Source organism: Anser anser (assembly GCF_964211835.1).
Source record: "Anser anser genome assembly, chromosome: 7".
NCBI classification, from domain to species: Eukaryota; Metazoa; Chordata; class Aves; order Anseriformes; family Anatidae; genus Anser; species Anser anser.
In genome coordinates this window covers 22,938,530-22,950,130 of record NC_139727.1, presented here as the reverse complement: position 1 = coordinate 22,950,130, position 11,601 = coordinate 22,938,530, and the positions used below count along the sequence as shown (strand labels likewise).

The 11,601-nt window shown below is 42.6% G+C and overlaps 1 protein-coding gene across 1 annotated transcript in view; it reads right to left on the bottom strand.

The window, feature by feature from the left end:
• The window catches only part of LOC310902209 (cardiac-enriched FHL2-interacting protein), a 113,003-nt gene that overhangs the window by 72,336 nt on the left and 29,066 nt on the right, over positions 1 to 11,601 (bottom strand). The window lies entirely within an intron of this gene.

The following is an 11,601-nucleotide window of genomic DNA, read 5'->3' as shown; positions in this document are numbered from 1 at the left end:
GAAAAGGATGGGCAACACAGAGCCAAAAAGCTGGAGCAAGCGGTCCCAGCGCTGCTACCTTTAGCAGCTGTCCCTGCTGCGAGGGGCCGTGGTGTCCACAGCCACCAGTGCCCCATGACGCCTGACTGTCCCACCCCACAGCTCCAGCAGCCAGGCTGGCTCTGCACAGACAGATCATGCTGCCATGACCGTTTTGCCACCCCACTTTGCCACCCCCCTGTTTGGAAATAATCAGTGAAGGAAAACTAGATAAAAGGAGAGCATTTTGGAGGCATCCAGTCAAAAGACAAAATACATTGTTAGCTCCGTTAATGCTTGATCAAGGGTACAGCCCAGGCACTGCATGACCAGCATCCATGGGATCTCTGCTCTCACCTGTTTGTCTGTCCAGCACAGGCTCCTCCTGCCCCTGCTGAACACCCTGAGCTCTCCCAGAGCTCAGTGGCATCTCCTGAATGGGTAACAGCAGGAAGGTCTTCAGGGGCAGGGTTTGGACACATGTCCCAGCTATGTCATGCTGGGCCTGTGGTCTCCTCATAGCAGATGCACAGCAGCATAATGATGCTTTTGAATTGAGTTATTCAGAAGAGGAGATGGTCATAGACACAAGGAGTGAGCTAAGAGGTACATACACAGCATGCATTTCTAAAGAGACAGCCATGCAGCGCTGCCTTTAGTTACAACGCATGTGCCACAGCAAGAGGGATCATCTAGGGCAAGTCCTGCTGTCAACTGCATCAGTGCAAATGTGGACGAACTGCAGGAGTCACACAGTTTGGTGCAGCTCGCTCACATGGTAATAAATCAGGCCAGACTCCACTGAGCTCTGTGGAGCTGCATGAGTAGAAAAGACATGTCTGTGGGAAGAGTCCTGACATAAATCTGCTCTGGGCGATGTAAGAGAAGAGCCTCATTCAGTCCTCCCAAACAGAAGAGAAGGGAAATTTCTTAATAGTCAAAAGCTGCAACCTGAGTTTGCTTGGTCTCTCTCATACCTGTAAGTGAAAAATCAGGTTGTTTTCATCAAGTATTATTTTTTTTTGTTTGTTTTAACTACACCTAATAATAATAAAAAAAAAAAGATAGAGATAATTAAAAATGCTTTGACTAACCAAACAAAAAAATGGGAAAACAGAAGCAAAGGAAAGAACCTACCTAATAAACTTGATTAAAAAAAAAAAGTGTTTATACTCACCTACAAACAGAAATAGAAATGAAGTGTTAATTAAAGAAAGGGCAAAGAAGTATAACACTCTATGATGGCATAGACCAGGTCTGAAATACCGAGTGTCTGTTAATGCAGAAGAAACAAAAAGGACATATAGAGGCTCTAGACTTTTGAAAGCCACACTCAGTATATACAAGGAATATTAGGACAGCCAACCTAAAAGTTTGTCATCTCCAACAGCCGCTTTGCCACAGTGGCTAATAGCAAATGTCTGCACCATGTCTAAGAGCACTGCAGACATGTGCCACTAATTTCTTAGAAGATACCAGGGGCCTCCAGCACACTTCTGCTTAGCATCACTAAGTTTACTATCTTCTGATGTACTTTCCTTCCATAGACAGAAGTAGTGGATTCTGAAGATACTGTATATTTACATAATAAAAAACCCACAGTGCCCTCCCTGTCACTACATCGATAAATTTGCATGGTCCCTATTCCCCGAGTATGAAAGCAATTCCCATACTCCTAAGAAGAAATGATCACACTTCATAGAGAGGGGAAATGAGACATGGAGGAGCCAAAGTGCTGTGCCAAAGGCAGCCTCAGCAGAACAGAGCATACAGACAACTTTTTCCAAGTCCAACGTGGGTGACCTAATTATTATTATGAGACCATCATTCTTCTTTCCTGCTGCCTCCAACAAAAATGCTGCTTTTGGAATGGTAAGGTGTTAAGTATTTCACCTTATTGAATATATATGGTCTTGAATCTCATATTTCAGGCTTTAGGCCCTGTAAGTTCCCTGTGCTTTCACTCACAGCTCTATCAATTACTGACAGCAAAGTCAGTGAAACTGCTCCGGGGTTGAACACTGCATGGAACAAAAACAAGCCCAAATGCTTCACAGGCAAACTGAAGCAGTGCACAGGACCTGTCTTCTGCATTCAGTTCAAAAAATAGGGAAAATAGGGTCCCTCCTATAATCCATGCAACGCTCCCTGGAGGTCAGCAATGTTTCATTTGCATCCCTCCCACTGCTGCTAACGGCAGACTGTCCTCAGGCAGGGAATCCTTACGGCATTTCACTTTATAGATCAGATTCCACTCATTGCTAACAGAAATCTTTCTGAGTCAATAGGCAATTAAAATAATTACCTTTAATCATATTCTTCAATTACTCCACAGTACCGAGGGAAGACTCGCAGGACTGGGACCAGATGCAAAGATATTCTGTTGTGATTAAAACTGGCTGAGATGTGCCAATGGCTATAAAACAGTGACTATTCAGCCCTTTGGGGGACCCTCCGTACTTTTTAAGCTGCCTCACATTTAAGTCATTAGAGCAGCACAAGGGAATGAAGGGAAACCTGGGGAGAGTGCACAAGGGCTCCTGCAGGGAACCCTCCAAAAGAGGTGCCACCTTGAAATGAATATAAAACACAAAACAGCTACTAAGAAGGAAAGGCTGCTGCATGTTCGCAGGACAAGCAGTTCTACCAGCAATGGGCAAAGCAATTGTGAAGGCCGGGCAGGCTGGCTGGTGAATCCTTCCCCCACACGCCAGCCATCTCCAGCTGCTTGCTGCCTCTGGGACCTCACTGTCCCTACCCAGGCCTCTTTGTGGGAGACTACTGGTGTCTTTGTCCTGGGGATAGGGGCAGGTCGGCACAACAGTCAAGGGGCTTGGCCAGGGGATGCCAGGGGATCTGGATTTTTTTTGATAAGCAAACTGATGACAGAAAGGAGAAATAAAAGAGACCAGACTGATGCTGGGAAGAGGGAAAAAGTGATTGCACAGGAACAGACAGGATACGTGAACTTACAATCACCTCAAGACAATGCTTTAACAGGTTCAGGAACAACAGAGCGTGCTGCCAACAGTCATTTTTTAACTCAGAGTTTTGCACTGGCTGATACTTTACTCGAGACACTAGGTCCTCAAAGTATGTGGCTGTGGCAACCCCCATTTTAACTTAAAATATACCTTGCTTTTGAGGCTGTAGAGAGTAGTTGGAAGCTCTGATCACTGCTGCATCACACACGCTCAGAAACCAGGAGATCAATAATAATAATAGTTTAAAACAAAACAAAACAAAACAAAACAAAAACCTGTCAAGATTATTTGGGGCCTGATTACAAACTTTTGAATTCTCAGGGTTACAAACACAAGCTCAGTAAATGGCAGGCCCATACCTGCTTGCTACCAGAGAGGCAGTCCCCTCCCAGTGACACATACCAAGCCTAAGTAGTTACTATCATCTACCCCTGCTTCTCCTCTCAAAATTGCTCCAAGATGAGGTGAAAGAAAAGCCCAGTGCATATTGCTCGGAATTAGAGGTGTACAGTAAATGAAATGTATACATTTGTTTTTAAATATAAATATTTCCTGTATGTCCATCTACGAGGCAGTCCCAACAATAATGTTTGCCCAGCCCCATTCTCTTTCCCCCCACTCTGCTGAGACCTCTCTTAAACTTACCCGACAAGATCACTGCCTCAGTCCTGCATCCACTGCCCAGAAATGATTCCCAAGGTCAGTTTCCCTGAATACTATCATCCATATATGAAAGCAGCATATTAATAAATAATTTATATCTAACTCGTAATTTGTAACATTTTCCAGATAATGTTTATGAGTCAAAAATTCAAATCTAGTTCCTGTTAAATACCATGATCTACACATGCAAGAAGGTGCAAATGGAAGCCCACTTGATATAACATTGACAAAACAAATAAACCCTTAAATCAGTTCTAGCACCTACCAGGCTTTTCAAGCAGGATGATAAAAGAAGACAACATTGTACATAGAGTTCAAACATTAAGATCAACATTTGACATCCTTGCCCTATGCTGTTCATGAATGGGACTGAAAGACTGTCAGATCACAGATGCTCATTAACTTTGGGGAAAGGCTTTAAATCCAGGTCTAAATGAGGAATATAACTTTTTGCACTAAAAAAAAAAAAAATCTCTTTATAGGATCATAAATAAACCTGTGTGCCTTTCCCACTGGGATGAGCAGCACTTTGTTCCTACTGAAAAAATGCTTGTGAAGAACTGACTTGATGACTTCAGTATCCAAATGTCTGCCCGGACAGGCCAACCCAGGCCAGGCTGAGAGCCTGCAGCTCAGTGCACCAGTGCACATCCCACCTTGGCTCCTCTCTTCTCAGTGTTGGAGTCTGAGCCACAACAGCGCCGTGGCCCAACAACATGCACAAAACCTGAGCAGTCTCAGAGCTGTGGTGAAGCCTTCTCCCATAGAAGCGTAGATTCATACAGTGCAGTCACCAGCAGTCCCTTAGGCAGGTTTTGTTGAAGGGTTTAGACATGCTTCGCTTTCAGATCTTGTCACAGCTACAGCTGGTTTCAACTTTTCAACTGTTTGTTGAGAGCAAGATGACTGGACCTTCTGTGTGAGCCATAAATGACTTCCCCCCATTACTAAGGAAAAATAAAAACCTCATCTCATGGACTTGATTATTCATGAAGTAAAAAAAGATCATTGGCCTGGAGGAATGTGGCTTTTCAGGCATCTTTCGCGGGGAGGTGATGCTATGGATCTGAAACAGAGAGGAACAAAGTGTGGCTGCTGCTGCTGCTGCTGCATGGTTTGTCCCCAGCAGGACCAAGGAAACCACCTATGGGTCAGGGTGAAGCCAGAAGTGGTACCAGGCTCAGACCAAGCAACAGCTGCTAGTTCTCTGCTCCCAAGCCTTCCTACTGACTTATTTATTATCTCCTCCTGCGTAATTTGTCATAATCTCTGACTCGTCAGGCCAATTAATCATGCTTCAGAAAAAATGAGATTTCTCACAAGGAGATTATCTGTCTCTGACAAACAAGGGATAATTCAATTAGCTTCCTTTTCTAAACATTTATTAACCGGTTTTGGTAAATTAGTCCTTTTTGTAATTTAACTATAATTTAGGAAGATTTAATATGTCATTAGGCACACCAAATTCTGTGTTAATATAACATTATGGCTGAGATTTTAATTGCCCCAGAGTCAGGAACTATATACATAAATGGCCTCATTCCCACATGGAAGCAGCTGATAGGAAGTACACAGGGCTCTACAGAAATTCTCCTTAAAATCCCTTCTTCCGTGAGTTGAGCACATGCTTAAGGACTCTGGAGAACAGGATGTTTTCTCTGGCCAAAGAGAAAACTGGGTAAAAACTCAGCCAGAAAGAGAAATATTTGCATATTTGTTTGCAAAGCTTCTACATACTACAGATTTTCACATTATACGTGGATTTACCTCCCCTCACAGTTCCTATTTCCCATAGTGCAGTTCCCTAGGAAAATCCTAGTATCTAGCCGTAGTAGCTGATAGTGGCCTGTCAGCTGAGAATGTGTTTTCCATTTCAGTTTGGAGGAAAACCTAAAAAGGGGTTATGCTGGTGAGTCCTTTTGGACACTGCCAGTTGATACTAATGTTGTGGCATTAAAGAAGTTGATGCTACTGAGTGTAAAAACTAGCCTCTTTCATAGAATCACAGAATATCCCAAGTTGGCAGGGACCCACAGGGATCATTGAGTCCAGCTCCTGGCTCCACTCATGCTGGGGGAAATCATAAGCAAATCAAAGCAATTGAGTTGCATGGATGTTAAAAGGCGTAACAGAAGCAGATTCAGTGTTAAAGCAATGTTAATTACTTTATCATAGCAGGGTCATACAGACTTTGTCCAAAGTTAAAGTGAAGAGTCAGCTGAGGCTGATGCATCCCTACACATTGCTGGCTGCAGCCTGACTCTAGCGTGGATTAGGAGCATCATAACTGGGTACTGGAGCAGCTGAACTCAGGGTATTTCCTGGTACGCCCACTGGTAATCTGCCCATGGCAGATCCTTCTAGACTTCATGTTTGAAAGCAAGGACACACTATGAAATGCTGGGATTTCTAGAATCTGTTCTTTCAGAGAATTATGGAGCTCCAGCCAAGGCAGCTTCCTCCCACCAACTTTTGACTAGATTGGCCAGTTCCTAGCAAAACATTCCTGTAACTTCCATGAAGTCAAGCAGGGAGAAAAAAGCTCTTCTTAGTCCTCTATACAGAGTGGATCTTGTGTCTAAGATGACACAAAACCCTGTTTGAAGCTTTTTCCAGGGCTGTTGTGTTCTCTAGATCACTCTTTACAAATTACTCGACACCTAAGAGTAGATACAGCTTTATTTAGCTAAAACATCAATGAAGCACAGAAACAAATCTTTTGGGAACCAGAGCCATTGGTTCTGCTGCCCTGCGTACACTTGACATACACATCTCCCAGCACACACAGTAGGAAAATGGCCACAATTTAAGACAAGGCAGTTCAGCCTGTCAGGCTGGCCTAGCCAATTCATGCCAATTCTGTGGTAAACCACATATAAGAAGAGATTTTTTATCGCAGGCAGCTGCCTTTTTGACTCCCCAGCTGGATGACTGGTATTCATTTACATCTGAGGTGACCAAGAAAAGCCTCGGAGCAGCATGATCTGATTCTCTACCTGTCTGGAAAACACTCATTGCTAGCATAAGGGAATGTATCTGGCAAAGAGCCAGATGTTGTAACCACTCTGCCATCACAGCCTCATTTAGGGAAAATAAAAACTTTCCTTAATTTTATTTTATGGTTAGGATACTCCAGGAGTTATTAGATGTCATGCTGTTCACTAGTTTAAAGCCATAAATTTGTATTTGAAATAAATTGTGTAAAACTGAGGCTTTTTCATGAGTTATTTCAAGTGGTAACAGGAGGCGTGATTCTGCACTCAGCTATACCAACAAAAACTGGGAGCAACTTGATGGAATTACTGCAGGAAAGAGCAGTACGGACAGAAGGAGAGCACAGCCCATGTATTTTTTAATTTAAAGAATTCCTATATTTAACTACAACCCCAAACTCAATAATTATTACCACTGAGGGATCTATTAGGCAAGGATTGCTCTGGAGAAAGCCCAGCCGACCTCAGTGGGAATTTTGCCTGAATAAACTTCCCATTGGAGCATGCAATACTACTCATATGCTCCCACTCATGAGCATTAGCAGAATCCAGACCTGTATCTGAAAAGTATTTCATTAACTCTCAAAGGTGTCATTAGCAGCAGGGGTGAAGCTTTAAAACTCTTGGGACAGATTCCCTCTGTCCCTTTTTGGCCTGTGCAGTGTTCATTAACACTCTGCAAGCAGCTGGAGGAATGCAGGGCTCTGTCCTGCAGGGTGCATTAAGTCCCTTTAATTTGTCTCCTCATCAGTGCCATTGTAGGGCATGGAAAAGAGGGGTAGAAAGGTAAGTCCCATGGGGAAAAAGGAGTGTTCACAGCACTTGTGGAGCTGTGCTGGTATGAGATGCACAGAAGGAAATGTTCAGCTTGACAAAGGTTCATGCAGAGCAATGCTGACAAGTTTGTACATCACGTTTACAATCTGTCAGACTGACAGACTTGGCATTATCTCAGGACAAAGTACAGTATTGGGGAAGAATCAAACTAGAAAACTATTCTGCAGGAATACAGAAAGGAGTGAGTAAACTCTCTTCCAGTGAAAAAAGAAAACTTGGAGAAGACCTTCACAGTCTCTACGGCTACAAACAATGCGTGCTATCAGAAGGATACTGGGCAGAACATCAATTTATTCCTGATAGAAGTTGGATCTGAACTGGAGGTTTTTTAATAGTTTTCAATTAAGATAGCCAAGATGCTCACAACAGAAATGGATTGCAGAAACTTACGGAGTACTGCAGTCCATGGAACATACAACCAAGATTTTTTAATGCAGGGGAACAACATGGATAAAATGCAAAAAGTGTTTGCAACTGGCCTAAGACTTGAAAGTTGGACATTTTTTTTTCTGGAGCGGGGAGGAAGGGAATTGACTAACCAAGTCCCTGATAAGAGACCAGTTCTCCATCGGCATTTAAGACACACAGACACATAGTCAGAGAGACTAACGAAAGATCCAGAAATAAACTCTGGCAAAACGTCTGGAATCTGCCAAGCAAAGGAAGTCACCCAGACTCGACTGAAGCTTACAGAGTGCAGACTGCTCTGATACAGCGACCATGACAGGACATTAAAAACACCGTAAGTAAAGAAATCAACAGGGCCCATCCATGGAGCTCCAAGTCCAACACATCAGTACGTGACTCAGCACACAAGCCATAACCATGCTCAAAGCTTAAAAAGATGCAAAAGCCATAATTTTTGATGAGTTTGCAAGCAAAGTCTGGCAAGTTCAGTAATGGCAACACCAACACTGATACTTCTGTGGACGTCTGGACAGCATGGCTACAAACTGATTTGGCTGCCAGCTGTGGGATGCTTACTAATTTTGTCTCTGATGCACAAGGCAATATGCCAGAAATGGTTGTATTTGCACTACAGTAACAATAAAATAAGTCAAAGTCAAGGCCCCAGTAAAGAACCATATGAATTAGATGTATTGACAGTTAACAAGATAGAAATGATGGTTTTCTGAGGCTTGGTGAAGAAGGAAAATCTTATTGATGATCTTAATGTGGCAAGTGTGATCAAGACAGAACATTCATTGGAAAATCAAAACAACTAAGGAAGACTTTATGTGCTGAGCAGAGCTGAAAGAACATGGTGCTTCAAGGCACAAGCCCCCAGGAAAGCTACTTCCAGCTTCTCTGGGAACACAGGGCAGAAGGACCAGCCCAGTTGCTGAACATCTGTCTGGTTGCTGCAGAGGGGAAAACACACACACAACTCCTGGAAAGCCAGAAAGCCCCTAACAATACATGCTGGTGTAACAGAAATCACAGTATGGCTCAGGGTATTATCATTTTTACATTTAAATGTTAAAAGTGCTTTTGCACATTTTATTAATCCACAGAATGTGCAGCATTTAAAAATGGAAATATCATAGCTAGAAAGAACTACAGATGTTAGTAATTAGTGGCACATTACTCACATTTCATCGTAAAACATATGGGTATTATTTTAATTATAATGACTAATAGAACATATGCCTTTTATATATAATGTTTTCAGTGACTCAGTTCTTTAAGTATGGTTTTAATTTCATTTACTTTCCTAAGCTCAGTGTTGGAGAGGCAAAGTATAGTTGTTACATGCTAACTGATCAAAAAAAACCAACAAACCAGAGAAAGTCTCTGTGTATTATTGGAAACCTGTGTTTTGATGGTACGCGTTTGCAACTGGTAAGTGGAATGTTATGATCTCCAGCTTCACTAAAATTACTTCTTCCTAATGATAATATTTCCTTACCCTGGGGATATACCACATACAATTATGGAACATTTTGGAGCTTTCATTGTGTGCCGTGACTTTTAAAAGATAGTATCCCACTTCCCTTTTTTTCCCCCTACAATCTCTTTATTTAGAGCAATGTTCAAATGTACTCCTTTTTGAAAATTACTTGCATATGCCATAGCCCGTATTATGGTTATTTAGTGGTGGTCATTTTACAGTCCAGCTAGCTTTTTTTTTCACTCAAATTGTTGGCTGCCTTTGCACGGACAGTCAGAGAGGAGTCTATATAAAAATAATAAAATTAAAATAAAATAAAATAATATAATATAATAAAATATAAAATAGGACTTCAAGAGCAGAATTACTGGCAGACATTCAACAGCTACTAATAACCTACATGTGCCACCCAGGCAGAATTTAGGTACTTTCACCCACATTTCCTCTTTAATATTTGAGGTTCCCTAGGTTCAGATACTGACTTCCATAAAAGATTGGCATGATGTCTGTTGTGAATCCCAGCGAAGGCGCCAAGTCCTGCCTGTTTCCATTTGTGTCTGCATGGCCACGCAGGCGTACACACACTTTTGAGCACCTCCATTAGCTCCGTGAAGTCAACCCCATGCACGGGACACCCAGATTACCCCCTCCAGCAATAACCTTCCCAGCTGGAAGGCCTTTGCTCAATGTCCGTTGCAGACAACAAACATTCCGATAAAATTGCTGCTCCAAGTAAAAGCATTGATTTTGAAATATAATCCCACAGACCCTTCAAATGCTACAGAGAGGTATTGACTATGCTTACCAAGTAATCCTTCCTCTGACCAAGGGAATATTAATTTGGAGAGCCTGAAGTGCTTCACCTGAAAGTGATAGGTTGAACTTGGCAGCACAAGTTTCACCCTCTGATACCCTCCCTCTTCCATTTTCTCCTGCCAGATCCCCAAAATAAAAAGAGGATGAAGTATTGTCATGGGCCGTCTTCTCAAGGATATAGCAAAGCACTGTGGTGGCAAATCAGTAAATGGCACCCATCTGTCCCAGTTGCTGTCCCGAAACTCCCAAAGCATGAGGAGAAGCCCCCATCCTGCTGCAACCCCTAACAGGCAGCAGAGATGCAAAGCCATGGATAACTGGCCTAACAGGATAACCTGGCATGTGTCAGCTCTGCTGCTGCTCTCAGTGCTGCTGTTGTAGCCTTTGCTGGCAATTTCCCAAAGTTTTTAATTTCTGAACTTTTTGTAATTTCACGTTTTAAAGCTGTATCGCCTCTGTCACTGCACTCAGCCATTGCTTATGGTACTTTCCATCAGCAATCTCCATCATAACCCTCGACTCCTACTATTAATAACTTTTGACAGACTTTAACCATCAGTGCAAAAATGTTCTATGCATGGGCTCTCCACCAGGAGTTGTTTTCTTTTTTCTTTTTTTCTTTTTTCTTTAAAAAGAACTGAGCAAATATTAGTCATCTGTTTGAACAACGGGGAGCTTTGCCAACATCTGACTTTAAATCAGCACAATAAATTTCTAATCTTCATAGGTGAAAAAAAAAAAATCATTTGTGAAATCATAGGTGGAAAAAGTCATTTCCAGGGAACAATCTGGAGTTCAGAGCTTTCTTAACCAAGTTGTAGAGAAACATTCATATAGGTTTTCTGTCATTTAGAAAGTGCAGAGGAAAGCCCCTTTTTGTACTTGCTCAGAGGAATTTTGTGGATGCTCACTTGTAATTCTGCCCACGTTCCTGCTGCCCTGCACAGACTATTGTTCCACGTAGCCATGGAGCCCGCAAACCAGGCAGGACACAGCCAAAAGGGAGCTGGCTGTTGCTTCCCCACATCAAAATCACTGCATCGACTGGGTTGGGATCTCCCCTCATCCACCAAACGGTGCAGGTAATGTGGTGCCTGTCTAAGGCCCACTGCTGAGGCAGTTGTCCTCTCCCTGCTTCAGGAGGTATGCGAGGAACTTTTGCCTATTGCTTTGTCATATATGGAGAGGAAAGCAGAAAAAAAAGGATTAGTTTCTTTTAAGAGAGCAGAAATACAAGCTAACTCAGTGATATGGCAGCCCTGCATCTTATCCATGTGGCTCCAACACTGCTAAGAAAAACGTCTATGTTTGGTTAAGGGACGTATCCAAGCATACGGTATGTACGGTATGCAAGATGTGGCTTCTCTCATATTCTCTGCAAAGAATCATTTAACAAATA